Genomic DNA, 20450 nt, shown 5'->3' with positions numbered 1-20450 from the left:
TTTTGCAAAATTTTACAACTGAAAGTGAAAAATGTCATTTTTTTGCAAAAAAATCGTTAAATTTCGATTAATAACAAAAAAAGTTAAAATGTCAGCAGCAATGAAATACCACCAAATGAAAGCTCTATTAGTGAGAAGAAAAGGAGGTAAAATTCATTTGGGTGGTAAGTTGCATGACCGAGCAATAAACGGTGAAAGTACTGTAGGTCAGAAGTGTAAAAAGTGGCCTGGTCATTAAGCGTGTTTAAGCTAGGGGGGACTGAGGTGGTTAATGGGCGTTCGGTGTGAATGGGGGCGCCTGTTGCCAGTGTTGATTTGGAGCTGTGTACGGATGCGTCGGGGTCTTGTGGTTACGGGGCCTTTTGTGGGGGGCAGTGGAGTGCAGGTGCCTGGCCGGATGTTTGTCTGTTGAGTTGTGGGGGGATGTGGTCAGGAATAAAAGAGTGAGATTTTGCTGTGACAACATGGGGGTGGTTCAGGCGATTAACAGTCAGTCTGCTAATTCTCCCCCGGTGTTGCGCTTGCTTCGCCATTTAGTTCTTAGCGGTTTACGGTTGAATTCTTGTTTTGTGGCTGTGCATATCCCGGGTGTTGATAATGACATTGCTGATTCACTCTCTCGTTTTCAGTGGGATCGTTTTCGCGGGCTGGTGCCGGATGCGGACGAGTAGGGTCTACCATGTCCTCAGTGGCTCTGGAACGTGGCCTTGGAATTCCTCTGAGTTGATTCGCCGGTCCGTGAGTAGGAGTACGTGGTTGGCGTATTCTTCGGTGTGGTCCCAGTGGGAGCAGTTGATGGATCAGGTGGGGGGTTGTGAGGTAGTGGAGGACTTTCAGATGTTGTTAGTATATTTTATCGGTTTGTCTTATAGTTCGGGGGTGTCTGTTTCGGTGGTTTCCAAGCGGGTGGTGGCTGTCACCTTTTGGTTGCGGTTGCGGGGGCTTGTGGATGTGTCTAAATGTTTTCTGGTACGGTAGGCAGGGTTATAGGCGAAGTGCCGCTCGGCCAGACACTCGTAGGCCAGTTTCGTGGGCAGTGTTGCAGTCGTTGTGGGAGACGGTTTGTGTGGTGTGTTTGACGCCTTATGAGGTTTGTTTGTTTAGGGCTGCCTTTTCCCTGGACTTTTTCGGGGCCTTCAGGGTGTCTGAATTGGTGTCGGGAAGTCGGTCGTGTGGGGGCGGTTTGTTGCGGCAGGATGTGTGTTTTTCTGGGGGAGGTTTGCGTGGTGTATTGCGCAGGTCTAAAACGGATCAGGAGGGCAAAGGGGTGGTTATTATACTGCGCCCGTTGCTTGGGTCGGTTTTGTGTCCGGTCAGGTGTGTGGAGGAGTTGTTGGCGGTTAGGCCGGATGTGGTGGGTTCGTTGTTGATGCATGTGGATGGGTCGGCATTGTCGCAGTATCAATTAGTTGCGGTTTTTCGGAAGTGTTTGGTTGCAGCGGGTTATCCGGCGCAGGACTTTGCGTCTCATTCCTTTAGGATTGGGGCGGCAACGGAGGCGGCTAGATGGGGCCTAGGGGAAGGAGGCCATTAAGCGGATTGGCCGGTGGGAATCTAGATGTTATCAATCGTATGTTCGTCCTCATATGTTGTGAGTGCCAAGGGGAACAAAGTTCAATTGCTTATACGGAATTTTTGTTAAGCTGATTAGTGAGTTGGGTTTTGATTTTATGTGTTTACAGGGTCGGCTTGTATGGCATGGATCTTCGGGCATTCCTACGTGTACTGGGGAGCATTGCAGGCGGACGTGCGGAGGAACGGACGGCAATTGGGGTTTGACCCGGCTGACCTGCAAGTGCACTGGATTGGCATACGGGGCCTTTTGTGGGGTAGGGTGCTTCCGGAATTTTATTCTTCAGTCTCGTTGGATAGGTCACCTGATATTGTTGTATTGCATGTTGGGGGAAATGATCTGGGTGTTCGCAGTACTAGGGAGGTGATCCGGGATATGAAGTTGGATCTACTGCGTTTATGGTCTGACGTTCCGGGTGTGTTGGTGGTCTGGTCCGAGGTGGTAGCTCGGAGGGTGTGGCGTTTTGCGAGGTCGGTGGACCGTTTTAACAGGGCCCGGGCTAAGCTTAATAGGGAGGTTGGGCACTTTGTGAGACGTCATGGTGGAATTGTGGTGCGGCATCGGGAGCTGGAGGCGGCATCGCCTCAGTTCCTGAGGTCTGATGGTGTTCACCTGAACAAGGTGGGAATTGATATGTGGGCCTTAGGGATTCAGGAGGGTCTGGAGACAGCTCTTCGGGTGTGGCAGGACTCCCATAGGTGAGGTGTCTCCTATGGTCGTTCGTGGCGTGGTAATGGAGGGTCCTGGAAGGCAATGATAAGTTTAATAGGTGCATGCCAAGGTGGAGTGTGCATCTCAGGAGGTTCGGTAAGCTTGTGCATGGGGCTCCTGTTGGGCAGATGGGCCTACAGGGGAGATCAATTACAGTATGGAGGATTCAATGCTCTCAGGTCGGTGACCGCGGCGGACGGTAAGGCGGTATGACAAGTGGAGGTGAATGGTGGAGAGCACAGCTTACCTGTTGCCTTCTAGGATCATAGGCAATTGTTCATATGTTATGGTAATTGATATGTTATGCGTGTTATTACGTATTTCTGTTAAGTGATAATTGATGTTGTTTAATAAAATGGCCGAGAAGGATCTTTTCCCAAGAAGATGTCTCTGTCTGTTAATTGTGGGATAGCTGGGGCAGTATGGTAAGGGGCAGGTTTATGGGCCGAAGTATCTTCCATCCCATAAGTCATATCCAATGACACAGTATAGACACACAGCGTTAGCGTCTACACGTTTGGGATCTTAAAGTGTGACCCTTACTCATGTAATGAGATTGGTATGTTACCGCTACTATGGTATCTTATATAGATTAGCCATGCCCTATTATGTAAATCACACCAATCAAAAAGACCACTCCTATTTTTGCTGCCACCTGCTGCACGAGTATCCCCCTGTGATCGGCTCTCCCAGGTTCACCATATCTGCATTACTGCCCGATGCGGGTGGGTTGCGGGAAAATGCACAATTTTTCAGCGCGAGTGCAAAGCTTTTTAATGCATTTTGCACACGCGTGAGAAAAATCTGCATTTTTGGTACCCAGGCCCGGACTTCTTCACAGAAGTTCAGGTTTCGGTTAGGTGTTGTGTAGATTTTATTATTTATAAGGGAAAATAATAGGATTTTTAATACAGAATGCTAAGTAAATTAGGGATGGAGGGGTTAAATTTTTTTCAATTTAAAATAAACTCAACCTCATCCACTTGTTTGCGCAGCCCGGCTCGTCTTCTTTCTTCTTTGAAGACCTTTGGTGGCGTCACTACGCTCATCACATGGTCGATCACCATGGTGATGGACCATGTGATGGACCATGTGATGAGCGCAGTGACATCACCAAAGGTCCTTTTCCTCCCAGGTCCTCAAAGAAGAAGAAAGAAAATGAGCCGGGCTTTGCAAACAAGTGGATGAGGTGAGTTTAATGATTATTTTTTTAACCCCTCCATCCCTAATTTACTTAGCATTCTGTATTAAGAATGCAATTATTTTCCCTTATCACCATGTTATAAGGGAAAATAATAAAGATCGGGTCCCCATCCCGATCGTCACCTAGCAACCATGCGTGAAATTCACACCGTATCCGCACTTGCTTGCGGATGCTTGCAATTTTCACGGAGCCCGATTTACTTCTATGGGGCCTGATTTGCGTGAAAAACGCACAATATAGAGCATGCTGCGATTTTCATGCAACGCACAAGTGATGCGTGAAAATCACCGCTCATGTGCACAGCCCCATTGGAGTGAATGGGTCCGGATTCAGTGCGGGTGCAATGCGTTCACCTCACGCATTGGACCCGCACGGAATTCTCGCCCGCGTGAAAGGGGCCTAAGGGGTAGAGAGAATCTACATAGTCCTTGCATCCTGCAAGCAGCTAAGGCCTGTATAAGAGATAGGCCTATAATAAAGACCAGCCTACAGCCTGTAAGCAGTGCTTTGTGCAATATTGTGTGTCACGTGAAAGGGCGTAGCCTGGCTGAGAACAGTGTGTGCAGTGGTTATGACGGCAGAGATACCAAAACCTGGGAGCACCTATTACAGACAGTGCAGGTACTGTACCACTTTACTATAATGGAGTCCCCTATAGTCCCTGGTCCTGCAGCAACTGCTGCCATGTGTTTAGGAGATAATACACTTTATTATAATGGAGCCCCCTATAGTTTCTGGTCCTGCAGCAACTGCTGCCATGTGTTTAGGACATAATACACTTTATTATAATGGAGTCCCCTATAGTTCCTGGTCCTGCAGCAATTGCTGCCATATGTTTGGGAGAAGATACAATTTATTATAATGGAGTCCTTTATAGTTCCTTGTCCTGCAGCAACTGCTGCCATGTGTTTAGGAGATAATACACTTTATTATAATGGAGCCCCCTATAGTTCCTGGTCCTGTAGAAGCTGCCAACATGTGTTTAGGAGATAATACATTTTATTATAATGGAGTCCCCTATAGTCCCTGGTCCTGCAGCAACTGCTGCCATGTGTTTAGGACATAATACATTTTATTATAATGGAGTCCCCTATAGTCCCTGGTCCTGCAGCAACTGCTGCCATGTGTTTAGAAGATGATACACTTTATTATAATGGAGCCCCCTTTAGTTTCTTGATCCTGTAGAAGCTGCCGCCATGTGTTTATGACAGAATACATTTTATTGTAATGGATTTCCCTGTAGTTCCTGATCCTGCAGCTGCTGCCACCATGTGTTTAGGAGAAGATACACTTTATTATAAAGGAGTCCCCTATACTTCATGGTCCTGCAGCTGCCACCATGTGTTTAGAAGATAATGTACTTTATTGTAATGAATTCCCATGTATTTCCTGGTCCTGCAGCAGCTGCCGCCATGTGTTTAGGAGATGATAAACTTTATTATAATGGAGTCTTCTATAGCTCTATGGTCCTGTAGCAGCTGCCGCCATGTGTTTAGGACATGATGTGCTTTATTATTTACTGGATTAGCAGCTATGACTAGTACTAAAACACTGAGCGGCAACAATCAGCCTCATCGTGGTCATTGTGTAAGGACAAATCCAGATTAAAAAAACAAACACCACAATATATCTTTTTATTTATTTTTATTGGAATAGCAATAAGCAGCATTGTAATAAAATATTACTGGCCCTTTAATAAAATAAACAGGGATCACAGTGACTCTCAGGCCAGGACCGGTGGAGACCACAGAACTTACTGCGGTCATTCAGACCAGTCCACCACTGCCCTGAGATGAGAGCCACCTGATCCAAAGATCCAGAGGAAGGCGAACAAACCCCCCGGAGATTTCTACCTCAGGGGGGAAAAAATTCCTTCCTGACCCCAGATGTGGCGATCGGATAATTCCCTGGATTACATCTGTCCTGCTGCATATTGCTGTATATATGTATGTAATATAAAGCTCCGGAGAGCTGACCCTGGAAAGAAAGAGACAACCTGCTCCTCAGAGCTTACAATCTAATATACAGTATATGCCCTGATCCTAAGAGCTTACAATCTAATATGCAATACAAGCTCTGCTCCTAATAGCTTACAGTCTAATATACAATTCATTTTCTGCTCCTCGGATCTTACAGTCTAATAGAACAATAGAAACACTGCTCCTCAGAGCTTACAATCTTATATACAGTACATGCCCTGATCCTAAGAGCTTACAGTCTAATGTAGTGTACGGGGACTGTAATACCCGTCTCTACCAAAGTGTCACTTGGTGTGCTGTCGTCCCCCCTTATTTATGGGGAAGTTGGTATATGTCATCTTTATAAATTGTCATGTAATGTAATGTTATGTATTTCCCTGTTACTGTGAAACTTGCATGTACAGGCCTGCTAGGGGTGTCATTCCAGCTTCTAGTCATTAGAGGGAGCTAGAGAGCCCTAGTTTATATAAGGCCCAGTCAAGGAAGCAAAAGTCAGTCTAGTGGAGTGCTCAGAAGTTTCTAGAGCCTAAGGAAGCTGAGAGAGACAGAGGCAAAGTGCAGAGAAGCAAGAGGTACTAAAAAGAACAGAGAAGGTACTTTCTAAAGCTACAACCAAGGATATAAAGCCAGAACTAGGTTATTGGGCCTTGGTGAAGAATTGCTATATTCCAGGATCAGACAGAAATAGAGTGCAAGCTCCTGTACTGCAAGTCCTGTGTTCAACACTCTGTAATCACCTTGCTAAAACTGTAATTGCCTGCATCAACCGTATTGCAAAATTGACTGTATGCCAAGGAACTGCGATTCCATTATTGTCTCTATGAAACATACTAAAGTTGGAGTTCTGCTTTAAGATCACGGTGTTCCTCATTTATTCCTGCTATCCGCAAACGGCGTGCCACCGTTTACTTGGCACTGGCGTCACGAACAATTTCTACCATCACCTGCTTATGCAGAGAGTCAGCCGTCTCAGGTTAGTGTCATTGCACTACTACACCCAGAAACTCTACTACACACAACTTGAGTACGCTGCACCTCTCTTTTGGCGTCACGAACAGGATACGCACGCTTTATAGTGCAAGAAGCGTGAACTTTGTGCCTTATACAGTTGCCTGTGACCAAAGTGACAATTTGCCCGTTTTATTTAAAGTGGACTTTGTGGACTGAAAATCATACCCAAAGTGTCCCAAAAACCTCTAAAAAGCGCTGTGCAGTGTTGCGCTACACAAGAGGAAGAAAATCGCCGCATTGGAGTGTGGTTTTGTGGACTTTTTACAATCCTGCTTGCTGTCAGTGAATGGACAGCGTTTTGCTAAAGATGGCCACCAGCTGCCTGGAGTATTCCCGCGCCGCTGAGGACCTTCGTGGGCGGATCCCTGCAAAGACACAGAGAGTCCCGCCCCTCTTCATCATCGCACCGCCGCGGTCCTGCTTCTTCTGCGTCATCGGGTGCTCAGGACGTCCGGAACCTCGCGAGACTTGGCCTGCGCAAGCCCGGCGATACCGGTAAGCACTTGTAACCGGAGGGAAGGGGAGTGTACCGGCCCCTTTAGTCGCCAGCGGCCACCTCTAAATAGACTACCATGTCAGAGCCAGGAGTGCCTGAGCAGCCGGCCCCGGGAGAGCTTGCGGCTCCTAATCATCCTACGGCCCCCAGCATGATGCCCTTTACCATGCCTTACTATTTCGGGGCCCCATGGTTCCCCCGCTACAGGGGAGAGACCCATACCCTAAGGGACTTTAAAGAAAAGTTGCTGGCACTATTCCGACTGTACCCTATAAATGCTGACCAGCAGATGGAAATCCTGCTGGCGCAACTGGAGGGAGCTGCCCGCAGGGAAGTGTTATCCTGGCCTGCTACTGAGCGGAGTACTTTAGAACAGATCTTCACCCGCCTCAGAGCCACTTTTGAAACTAGGACCGCCTCAGAGATAAAGATGCACTTCTTTGGCAAGAAACAGAAGTCCGGTGAGTCCCTCCGTGACTATGCCCTATCACTTCAGGAGGCTTTAGGGGCTGTAATCCAGATAGATCCCAAAGAGGCTGATAACCAAGACCAGACCCTGAGGGAACAATTTATCAACGGGGTGTCTAGTGAACAAATAAGGACCCAGTTAAAGATGCTGTCTGCCCAGCACCCTAACAGTGCCTTTCTAGACTTTAAAGAACTGGCTATAAAGATCCTGGGGTCCACAGTATCTCCTGAGTTGAGCGCCCTATCTGAGTCATCAGCCTGCAGGCCAAAACCGCTTATCACTAACCGAGCTGAGGCCGGCCAAGCTGTTCAAGTGTCAGCTACCGATACTATTGCCATGCTGACAGAGCAAGTAAATCACCTCACTAAAAGTCTAGAGAAAGTGTGCAGAAAAATAGAGGAATGGGAAAAACCCATAATGACAGAAGAAGAGTTCCTGTCATCTCCTAGGCCGTTCCCACCTCCATACCAAGAGACTCACCCCAGGGATCCTGGGAGGCGTAATAGAGGTCGCAAGAAGCCCGTGTGTACATACTGCAAAAAGCTGGGACACACAGAATCCACGTGCTGGCAGTTAAACGGGCAACCCCTGAGGCTGAGGACCACCCCTCGGGAGGAAGAACACTAGGTCCAGAGGATCCAAATTGGATGCCACGTTATGTAGGATCCCATCCTAAAATCAATATAGAGATCAACGGGGTCCCCTTTGAAGCCCTATTAGATACTGGGTCTCAGGTCACTACTATTCAGCTGCCTGCATTTGAAAAGTTCTGGGACACCAACCAGTTGACCCAACCGCCTGAATCCTGGGTGGAAATTATCGCCAGCAATGGCAAACCAGTAAAGGTTCATGGATACTGGGAACCCACCCTGCAGGTGGAAGAAGTAACCCTGCCTCAACAGGTAGTGATCGTAGTACAGGCCGGTGACAGAGGAGGACATCCTGTCATTCTAGGCACCAATGTCTTCAAAAACTGTTATTCAGAAATACTTGCTGTATTACATCAGACTTTGCCCACAGCTTCCTCTGCATCCAGGAGGGTGATTCAAAAGACTATTACTGTGTTAAGTGCCCAGCAGAGGTTTGCTAATGGGAAAGGAGAAATTTGTACTGCCAAGATTAGTGATATTAAGCCTGTGACTTTGCCTCCTAATTCTCAAACTCTCTTATGGTGTCGTGCTGTCCTGGGAGTCCAAGGCCGAGACTATCCAGCCCTGGTGGAACCAATCCAGATGGAGGATTACCCTTTTGTGAGAGCTGCCAAGTCCCTGGTGAATGTCTCCCAAGGTAAAGTACCTGTCCGTCTGATTAACCTGAGTGATCATCCTGTGGCGCTTAATAAGCATTGCCGTGTTGCCCAGCTTTCTCAGGTATCCTTCCAAGACATCATTCGTCTTCCAGTGACAGAAAAGCCGCCAGCCGCAGTCAGCGGATGTTCGCCGATGACCCAGCCGCAAGTGCCCTGGTGGGAGGAGCTCCATGTCGGGGACGAGACTACCCCCCAACAACAACAAGAAGGGATTATACAGCTTGTCAAGGAGCACCACCAGGCCTTCAGTAAGCATGCCACTGATTATGGAGAGGTGAGTGCCATACAACACACCATACCTACTGGCTCTCATCCTCCTATCAAGGAGAGATACAGACCTTTACCGCCTACTTCATATCAGACTGTAAAGGAAATGATCCAAGAGATGAAGGACTCTAATGTAATCCGGGACAGCCGTAGTCCGTGGGCTGCACCCCTGGTCCTTGTAAAGAAGAAGGATGGTGGTATCCGTTTCTGTGTGGATTATAGGAAAATTAATCAAATAACCCACAAAGATGCATACCCACTGCCCCGCATTGAGGAGTCACTAACCGCTCTGGGCTCCTCTGCCTATTTCTCCACATTGGACTTAACCAGTGGCTATTGGCAAGTACCCATGGCCCCTGCAGATAGGGAAAAGACTGCTTTCACTACTCCCATGGGCCTGTTCGAATTCAATTGTATGCCGTTCGGGCTATGTAATGCCCCAGGAACTTTCCAGAGACTAATGGAACGGTGTTTGGGTCACAAAAACTTCGAAACAGTGCTGCTGTATCTAGATGACGTCATTGTGTATTCAAAAACATATGAAGACCATCTGAAACATTTGGCAGAAGTATTTGAAATCCTTATCAAATATGGCTTGAAGGTAAAGCCATCCAAGTGTCACCTGCTCAAACCTGCAGTAAGATACCTGGGGCATGTAGTAAGCGGAGAGGGAGTGCAACCTGACCCTGATAAATTAGCAGCTGTCCGTAATTGGCCGGTTCCTACTACCGTCAAAGAGGTGAGGATTTTTCTTGGTTTTGCCGGCTACTATAGACGTTTTATCCCCCATTTTGCTCAAATAGCTGATCCTATCCAGGAACTCTTGAGGGGGCAACCCAAAAAGAGTCCTAGAACTCCTGTGCCCCTTGAGTGGAATGAGAAAAGAGAGATAGCGTTCCAATTGCTAAAAAAGAAACTGACCGAGCCTCCTGTGTTAGGTTATCCAGATTATAGCAAGCCCTTCCATCTGTATACTGATGCTAGCAAGCGCGGCCTGGGAGCTGTGTTAGTCCAAGTCCAAGAGGGAAAAGAGAGAGTGATAGCATATGCAAGCCGCTCCCTGAAAGGAGCTGAGAAAAATGACCAGAATTATAGTTCCTTCAAACTAGAGTTCCTGGCATTAGTGTGGGCGGTGACAGAAAAATTCAAGGATTATCTAGCCGCCACCCCGTTCATTGCATTCACTGATAATAACCCTCTGGCACATCTAAATACAGCTAGATTGGGGGCCTTGGAGCAGAGATGGGCCTCTCGCCTTGCCAACTATAATTTCTCTGTAAAGTAAACCTAAAGAAGAAAGGTGGGTGAAACTACAGTCTGAAAGTAGAGTGCTGGGTGAGTTGTTGGACTTCATTACTAGTGGCAGAGCCCCTGAGAGGATCCGGCGTAAGAGTGCAGATCCTGAACTCATCAAACTGTGGAGACAGCGCCATCAACTCTTCATACAAAAGGGCCTATTGCTACGGAGAAGCCTAGACCCAGTGTCCAACGAGAGAGTGCACCAGATTCTCATACCCCGACGAGATGCAGGCATGGTGTTGGAGATGTACCACAATCAATCCGGTCACTTTGGGGTCCAAAAGACTGAAGCTACTATCCGCCAGCGGTTTTACTGGGTAGGCATGAGAGAAGACATGGAGAAGTGGTGTCGAGAGTGTGTAGCCTGTGCCTTGAAACGAAGTGAGCACCATGATCAGAGGGCACCACTGAGACCCATTGTAAGTACCCGTCCTCTTGAACTTGTCGCCATCGACCATGTAAAACTGGAGCCTAGTCGCTCAGGGTATGCTTATGCCATGACTATTATTGATCATTTCACAAAGTTTGTTGTAGCAGTGCCTGTGAGAGACCAGACAGCCAAGACTACAGCCGAAATGTTCTGGAAGCACTTCCTCCTGCCCTATGGATGTCCAGAAAAGATCCTCACCGATCAAGGACCTGCTTTTGAGTCCCATCTGTTCCATGAACTGTGCCGCTCACACAACTGTAAGAAGATCCGGACAATGGCCTACCATCCTCAAGGTAACGGATTATGTGAAAAAATGAATCAGACCTTGATAGAGATGCTGAGGGCCGTGCCTCCTGAGAACAGAGGAGATTGGCCCAGTCTGTTGCCACAGCTCATGTTCACATACAATCATACCATACATTGTTCCACCGGGTATACCCCTTTTTACTTGATGTACTTGATGTACTTGATGCCAAGGGACATTGCCTGCTGATCATTCATTGGACATACATGTACCTGATTGCATTAACCCATTACCTAACACCGACTGGGTTGCTGAGCACCAAAGGCGATTGGATGCAGCCAAAGCCATTGTTCAGGAACGTATGGACTTTGCTAGAGACCGACAGCAGAGAGACTATGATCAGACAGCCCATGCAGAACCCTTGACCATAGGGGCCGTGGTATGGTTAAAGAATAACCGTCGTACCAGCAAATTGGACAGTAAGTGGGAGCGAAGTCCTTATGTTGTCACTGCAATCCCAAATGTTGGAACTCACACTTATGAGATCACCCGGGAAGGCAAAGGATCCCAAATTGTACACCGAAACCGGTTAAAGCTCTGCCTGACACCAGAACCTAGTGACGAGAGTTCTGGATCTGAATATCCTGTGTCAGAGTCAGCACTACAGCCCGAGGATCCTATGCAGGCTGTTAGTAATCTGAGGTATGACGCTGATCCCATGCATTGGCTTCTGACACCTTGGTTGAACTTGCTGGTGCCTGCTCCGGCACCTACTGTAGCTTCACCTCCAGAAGAGCCGGTTCAAGATGCTCCGGATCCAGTACCCCCTCTCGTGGATATTGTTGTTCCAGTTGTTCCTGTTGTTCCAGTTGTTCCTGTTGTTCCAGCTGTTGCTGACCAAGGTCTCACGGATGGAGACCCTCCTGTTGCTCCTCTCTCTTCTACCTCGTTGCTAAGGGAAGAGGAGACCCCTGTTTTGAGAAGGTCTACCCGGATGACCAGGGGACGCCCGCCAGTCCGTTTAGGAGACTTTGATTATTCTGGTGGTGTCTCCTCCCAAACAGTTGCCACTGGCAATACTTTACTTGACATTTGTGCGCAAGAATGGACTCCCCCACGTGAGCCCTTGCCTGTGATACACCCACAGGAAACTCCTGGGTAGTTCCGTTATTTTGCTGTTCTATCATGGACTTATTCATTGTCATGGACTATCCTGGTTATAATGTTACGCTGTGCCAGGTCAGCGCCCCAGTTCCATTCACTATCCTGAGAGAAGAGAACGACGCCCCTTGTCACTACCCTTCACCTTTGCCAATTGGACCTGATGTAAATGCAGATGAATTACATGTATGTATGCCTGCATGTCTCTATTTTCTATTTCAGGTAGAGATTCCAGTTGGGCGACCCATGATGGAGTACGAGGTCGTACTCAGCTTAAAGCAGTGGGGTATGTAGTATACGGGAACTGTAATACCCGTCACTACTAAAGTGTCACTTGGTGTGCTGTCGTCCCCCCTTATTTATGGGGAAGTTGGTATATGTCATCTTTATAAATTGTCATGTAATGTAATGTTATGTATTTCCCTGTTACTGTGAAACTTGCATGTACAGGCCTGCTAGGGGTGTCATTTCAGCTTCTAGTCATTAGAGGGAGCTAGAGAGCCCTAGTTTATATAAGGCCCAGTCAAGGAAGCAAAAGTCAGTCTAGTGGAGTGCTCAGAAGTTTCTAGAGCCTAAGGAAGCTGAGAGAGACAGAGGCAAAGTGCAGAGAAGCAAGAGGTACTAAAAAGAACAGAGAAGGTACTTTCTAAAGCTACAACCAAGGATATAAAGCCAGAACTAGGTTATTGGGCCTTGGTGAAGAATTGCTATATTCCAGGATCAGACAGAAATAGAGTGCAAGCTCCTGTACTGCAAGTCCTGTGTTCAACACTCTGTAATCACCTTGCTAAAACTGTAATTGCCTGCATCAACCGTATTGCAAAATCGACTGTATGCCAAGGAACTGCGATTCCATTATTGTCTCTATGAAACATACTAAAGTTGGAGTTCTGCTTTAAGATCACGGTGTTCCTCATTTATTCCTGCTATCCGCAAACGGCGTGCCACCGTTTACTTGGCACTGGCGTCACGAACAATTTCTACCATCACCTGCTTATGCAGAGAGTCAGCCGTCTCAGGTTAGTGTCATTGCACTACTACACCCAGAAACTCTACTACACACAACTTGAGTACGCTGCACTAATATGCAATACAAGGTCTGCTTCTAAGAGCTTACAATCTAATATACAACACATGTCCTGCTCCTCGGATCTTACAGTCTAATACAACAATAGACATCCTGCTCCTCAGAGTTTACAATCTTATATACAGTACATGTCCTGCTCCTCAGAGCTTACAATCTTATATACAGTACATGTCCTGCTCCTCAGAGCTTACAGTCTAATATACAGTACATGCCCTGTTCGTCAGAGCTTACATTCGAGTGAAGAGCTAGTTCTCTGGGCTTGTTCTCTTCAAATGCTTCACACTGGATGTGGATGTGTCATAAGGGGAAGGTTGTGGCACCCCATACACATAAAAAAATCTGCCTATCCCACCAAAGTCAGCAGGTTCAGCTCAGATGACATTAATCTAACGTTTATGGCCCCCTAAGACTCTAAAAAACACCACAAACAAGTCCCCATAATATAGATTTACAGAATGATAATGATACAACGGAGATCTGCGCCATTAAACCTGCATGAACATGATCAACGTCACAGATCTGTAGAAGGAACAATTCCAGGAAAATCTTCCTAGGACTGCACCTATATAAAACCACATTACAGTCTGGGACCCCACTCAGCCAGAGTATCGACACACTTTAAAGAGCAGCTCATGCTCCAGATGACCATACGTTTGAAAATGGGCCATTAACATACCACCTGTGTACTGGAGAGACAACAGGGTCCCAGTGGTTGCCAGGGAGTTCTCATATAGGGGTTGTCAAGATGCCTTTAGGAGGGACAAAGCATAATGCCCAGATGTGCATATTTTCCATAAAATAAGTTCTGTGAACATTTCTTAACCACCTCCGGACCGCCTAACGCACGGATGCGTCCGGAAGGTGGTTGATTCATTCCTCCTGGACGTATCCGTGCGTCATCTCGCGAGACGCGAGATTTCGGTCAGAGCCGGCCCGCGCATGCGCATCGCGGGCCGACAAAAGTTAAAGTACAAGTTCGTCACCAGCCTGCCAGCAACGATCATTGGCTGGCAGGCTGGCGATTTTCAAAAAAAACGAATCACAAGCCGTATAACAGATCATATTAGTAAATATGATCTGTTATATGGCTTGTCTGCTCCTCTGCTGGTCCTTTTCATTGGTTGGATCCAGCAGAGGAGCAGACTGAACTGTGAGTAGCACCAACAGTACACTGTAGCCCCAGATCACCCCCCTGCACCCCAATTAACCCTTTGATCACCCCTTTGATCGCCCCTGTCAATCACTAGTGAAAGGAAAAAAGTGATCAGTGTAAACTGTCACTTTTTTTTTTCACTGGTATTGACTGTTAGGTTTTAGGGATAGTTTAGGCCCCTTGGTTAGGTAGTTTAGGGATCAGTTAGCGCCCAGCCCACCGCACCGCAGTCACTTATTCGCTGTTTAGCGTATCGCTAATCAGCATTTGTACTTTTATAGTATCTGTAAGTGATCAAAACTGATCACGGTCAGATCTATAATTGTATTAGTGTCACCTTAGCTCGCCCTCCACCCAAAACGCAGTGTTTGCCCGATCAGGCCTGATCGGTCGCCCACACGTGCGTTCACCCACGCCTGCCCCGCCGCAGTGACAAAAAATATATATTTTTTGATCACTGCACATTCACTTTACACGCGCTGCGGCGATAAAAAAATCCGTTTTGATATTTTTTATCAACCGCAGCGGCCTCCGGTACTTCGCTAGCCTCCCCTTTGTAAGACAGGCTTGCTTTTTTTCTTGGGTAGTCTCAGGTAATACCCCTAAATTTAGTAGTCCAAATGTCAAACAGGGGGTATTCTTCTGAAGAGGCCTACAGGATTCTGACCCAGTCGGATGAGGAGTGGAAACCCTCATCTGACGAATCTAGCGGGTCAGAATATGAACCTGTAGAAAGCAGTGGCTCTCTGACCCAAAGTTCGAACGAGGAGGCTGAGGTCCCTGATAGCACCAGGCGTACCCGGCCCCGTGTCGCTAGACCACAGGTTGCGCAGGATCCGCTTCAAGAGCAGCAGAGTGGGGCTGGCGCTGCTGGATCACGTGGTGAGGCATACACCAGCAGCGCAGCCCTTCCTGGACCTAGTACCAGCACTGCCGTACAACATGGTGAAGTAGCGAGCACCAGAAGGGCAGTTGAAGCTGGTACGGTGGCACGTGCAGTAGTTACCCCGTCGCAGCCACCGCACAGACAAGCCCGTAGAGCCCCTAGAATCCCTGAGGTGCTGGCAAACCCTGATTGGCAGTCACCATTTTCAGCCGCACCATTAGTTCCCCCTTTCACCGCCCAGTCTGGAGTTCGGGTTGAGATGGCTCAGATCGGTTCGGCCCTGGGATTTTTTGAGCTGTTCTTGACTGCGGAGCTCTTAGACTTAGTTGTGGCAGAAACAAATCGGTATGCCACACAATTTATAACCGCCAACCCGGGAAGCTTTTATGCCCAGCCTTTCCGGTGGAAACCAGTCCAAGTTTCCGAAATTAAAATTTTTCTGGGCCTTCTCCTCAACATGGGTCTAACTAAAAAGCATGAATTGCGGTCATATTGGTCCACGAACCCGATTCATCACATGCCCATGGTCTCTGCTGCTATGTCCAGGACACGATTTGAGACCATCCTGCGTTTCCTGCATTTTAGCGACAACACCACCTCCCGTCCCAGAGGCCACCCAGCTTTTGACCGGCTCCACAAAATTCGGCCCCTCATAGACCATTTCAACCAGAAATTTGCAGATTTGTATACCCCAGAGCAAAACATCTGCATAGACGAGTCCCTAATACATTTTACCGGGCGCCTTGGCTTCAAACAATACATCCCAAGCAAGCGTGCCCAGTATGGGGTCAAATTGTATAAGCTCTGTGAAAGGGCCACAGGCTATACCCACAAATTTTGTGTCTATGAGGGAAAAGATCAGACCCTGGAGCCGGTCGGTTGCCCTGACTACCTGGGGAGCAGTGGGAAGACAGTCTGGGACTTGGTGTCACCCTTATTCGGCAAGGGGTACCATCTTTATGTGGACAATTTCTACACAAGTGTGGCCCTCTTTAGGCATTTGTTTCTAGAACAGATTTGCGCCTGTGGCACCGTGCGACCTAGTCGCCGGGGCTTCCCCCAACGGCTCGTTACCACCCGTCTTGCAAGGGGGGAGAGGGCTGCCTTGTGTAACGAAGAACTGCTCGCGGTGAAATGGAGAGACAAGCGTGATGTTTACATGCTCTCCTCCATTCACGCAGACACGACAATCCAAATTGAGCGAGCAACCCGTGTCATTGAAAAGCCCCTCTCAGTCCACGACTATAATTTGCTCATGGGAGGGGTGGACTTCAATGACCAGATGTTGTCTCCGTATTTAGTTTCCCGCAGAACCAGACGCTGGTATAAGAAGGTGTCTGTATATTTGATTCAATTGGCTCTGTATAATAGTTTTGTTCTCTACAGTAAGGCTGGGAGAACACGATCCTTCCTCAAATTCCAGGAAGAGATCATCGAGAACCTCCTGTATCCAGAAGGTTCCGCGGCCCCATCCACCAGTGTAGTTAGCCGTCTACACGAGCGACATTTCCCCAATGTCGTTGCTGGTACCTCAACCCAACCGTCAGCCCGAAAAAGATGTCGTGTCTGTAGCAGGAGTGGAATAAGGCGTGACACCCGCTATTTCTGTCCTGACTGTCCTGACCACCCTGCCCTATGCTTAGGAGAGTGTTTCCGGAAGTACCACACACAGGTACACCTAGCATAGGGATCACATCTCACCAGGACAGGCACACAGGGCTATTAGGGCCCATTCACTCACAGCTGCTGCAAACGTCTCCTTTCACATGGGACAAAGTGCATAACGCACTTCGCCACTTTTTGGGCGATTTGCGCTTTGCACATTGACCCATGGGGAAGGAGAGGTTTGTTCTATAAAGGTAAAAAACAAAACAAAAAAAAAAACCACGAGTAAGCAAAAAGGTTAATGTTCAGTTCAAAAAGTTAAAGTTTAGATGTTCTCTTCCAAAGATAATAAAATTATTGTGTTGCGGCCTGTTTTTTTCTTTGTTTTCTTTTTTTTTTACCTTCCAGGTGGACCAATCGATCGAGTAGCTGCAGCACTGATGTGCATTCTGACAGAAGCATTGCGCTGCTGTCAGATTACATGCAAGTCGGTGTATGCGGCGCTGCAAGACGAGATTTCTCCTCTGCAGTAAAAGATACGTTTGCCGATACATATGAGCTGAGGAGGTGGCGGTGTTCCTATGCTTTGGCAAACACTTTGTATATATATAAAAAAAATAAAAAATCCCAGCAATGATTTATTCATCCACATCGATTGATGTGAATGGAGAAATCTGGTTTGCCAGGGCATACGAGCTAAGTGGGTATGGATGTTGGGCGGAGCTCCTATGTCCTGGCAGACGCCTTTCCCCTCCTTTTTTTTTTTGGGCCCCTAGAATGCCAGGGCAGTATAACTACCCAACAAGTGACCCCATTTTGGAAAGAAGACACCCAAAGGTATTCGCTGATGGGCATAGTGAGTTCATAGAACTTTTTATTTTTTGTCACAAGTTAGTGGAATATGAGACTTTGTAAGAAAAAAAAAATTAAAAAAAATCATCATTTTCCGCTAACTTGTGACAAAAAATAAAAAGTTCTATGAACTCACTATGCCCATCAGCGAATACCTTAGGGTGTCTACTTTCCGAAATGGGGTCATTTGTGGGGTGTTTGTACTGTCTGGCCATTGTAGAACCTCAGGAAACATGACAGGTGCTCAGAAAGTCAGAGCTGCTTCAAAAAGCGTAAATTCACATTTTTGTACCATAGTTTGTAAACGCTATAACTTTTACCCAAACCATTATTTTTTTACCCAAACATTTTTTTTTTATCAAAGACATGTATAACAATAAATTTAGAGCATAATTTATATATGGATGTCGTTTTTTTTGCTAAATTTTACAACTGAAAGTGAAAAATTTCATTTTTTTGCAAACAAATCGTTAAATTTCGATTAATAACAAAAAAAGTAAAAATGTCAGCAGCAATGAAATACCACCAAATGAAAGCTCTATTAGTGAGAAAAAAAGGAGGTAAAATTCATTTGGGTGGTAAGTTGCATGACCGAGCAATAAACGGTGAAAGTAGGGTAGGTCAGAAGTGTAAAAAGTGGCCTAGTCTTTCAGGGTGTTTAAGCTAGGGGGGCTGAGGTGGTTAAAAATGTCTTCCCTTTAAAGATTTGTCCTGACAGTCACAGCAAGAAATATGTCCCACAGGGTTTGTTGTCGAGATTTCTAGGGGGTGGTGGGATAAATGGTAGAGCTGAAGACTTACTTTTACCAGAGCGTTGAATTTTCTGACCTAGCCCAGTTTCTTAACAGCCTGGCCAAGGAAAAGTGGCATGTTGGCGCATCACCTGGCACTTAGCACCCAGTACACATGCCCCATTTGCAGCCCCCTACTTACACCCTTGTTAATTGTGTGGTATTTCACAACACAGCCTCTAACTACACGATGTATGAAGGTCTCAGCACGGAGGGAAGAGCTACATACCTGAACGTGTCTGCTTCAACCTGTCAAGCTCATGTGACACAAAATGGTTCTGGTTTAGAACTTTGGATATTCTGCACCAATTGTGACATCATGCAATGTCTATGATGTCATATGTCTTCTGATATCATCATTACTAACAGTTGTTTTATGCATTGTTTGCAAGAGTTAAACAAAGTATAACATGGGGGGGGTGGGGGCTGTGATTATTTTACTCTTACTACAAGACTACAACAGACAATGGGGGAGATTTATAAAACATGGAATAAAGGAAAACAACCTTAGTAGCCCACAGCAACCAATCAGATTCCACTTTTCATTTCCCAAAGGAGCTCAAAAAAACAAAAGGTGGAATCTGATTGGTTCCTATGGGCAACTAAGCCAGTTTTCCTTTACACCAGTTTTGATATTTCTCCCCCAATGCGTATAGGCCATAAAGAAATGGACTCCAAATTATCAAAAGTGATTTAATTAATCAGACAATAAGGTTTAAAAACAATGAAAAGCATGCTGTAAGCACCAAACACTTCCCTACCCCACCCCTTTGGTAATAAACCAATAATTGTATGGGCACTGAGAGGTATGAATTCAACAATCACAAAATTATAATAACGGTGTATACGAATACCATAAATATATCATCCCTTTTTATAAACCAATGGCCGCTATATCTAACACAATACAACATATAATAACTAAAAGTACATGCACTAACGGGAATGTGTCATCAGAAAATCACCTATTGTGTAAATCACATTTTTATGTTTAAAATATTTTTAAAGATTTTTTTATGTTATTTTTAACTCCTTAAGGACCAGGCCATTTTTTGCTAATCTGACCAGTGTCACTTTAAGTGGTGATAACTTTAAAACGCTTTGACTTATCCAGGCCATTCTGAGATTGTTTTTTCGTCACATTTTGTACTTCATTACACTGGTAAAATGGAGGGGAAAAAAAATCTTTTTGATTTATAAAAAGATACCAAATTTTAAAAAAATTTGCAAAAAATTGCAAATTTCCAAGTTTCAATTTCTCTACTTCTATAATACATAGTAATACCTACAAAAATAGTTATTACTTTACATTCCTCATATGTATACTTCATGTTTGGATCATTTTGGGAATGACATTTTATTTTTGGGGGACGTTACAAGGATTAGAAGTTTAGAAGCAAATCTTGAAATTTCTCAGAAATTTTCAAAAACCAACTTTTTAGGGACCAGTTCAGGTCTGAAGTCACTTTGTGAGGCTTACATGATAGAAACCACCCAAAAATTACCCCATTCTAGAAACTACACACGGCAGAGCGCAGAAGGAAAGGAATATCATACGGTTTTTGGAAGGCAGATTTTGCTGGACTGGTTTTTTGACAACATGTCCCATTTGAATCCCCCCTGACGCACCCCTAGAGTAGAAACTCCAAAAAAGTGACCCCATTTTAGAAACTACGGGATAGGGTGGCAGTTTTGTTGGTACTAGTTTAGGGTACATATGATTTTTGGTTGCTCTATATTACACTATTTGTGAGGCAAGGTAACAAGAAATAGCTGTTTTGGCACCTTTATTTTGTTGTTATTTACCACATTCATCTGACAGGTTAGACTTAGATCATGTGGTATTTTTATAGAGCAGGTTGCCCCGGATGCGGCGATACCTAATATGTATACAATTTTTTATTTATGTAAGTTTTACACAAT

At 46.1% G+C, this 20450-nt stretch overlaps 1 long non-coding RNA gene across 1 annotated transcript; it reads right to left on the bottom strand.

Annotated features, from left to right (window-relative positions):
* Positions 1-5353: 5353 nt before the first annotated feature.
* On the bottom strand, positions 5354-20182 carry LOC121005874. The gene is made up of 3 exons (XR_005779970.1): positions 20172-20182; positions 13756-13759; positions 5354-5524 (listed from the first exon to the last, which is right to left on the bottom strand). It is a non-coding gene; the product is annotated as an uncharacterized LOC121005874 (long non-coding RNA).
* Positions 20183-20450: the final 268 nt, after the last annotated feature.

The sequence above is a fragment of the Bufo bufo genome, chromosome 6 (assembly GCF_905171765.1).
Source record: "Bufo bufo chromosome 6, aBufBuf1.1, whole genome shotgun sequence".
In the NCBI taxonomy this organism is placed as follows: Eukaryota; Metazoa; Chordata; class Amphibia; order Anura; family Bufonidae; genus Bufo; species Bufo bufo.
This window is presented reverse-complemented; position numbering and strand designations above follow the sequence as displayed.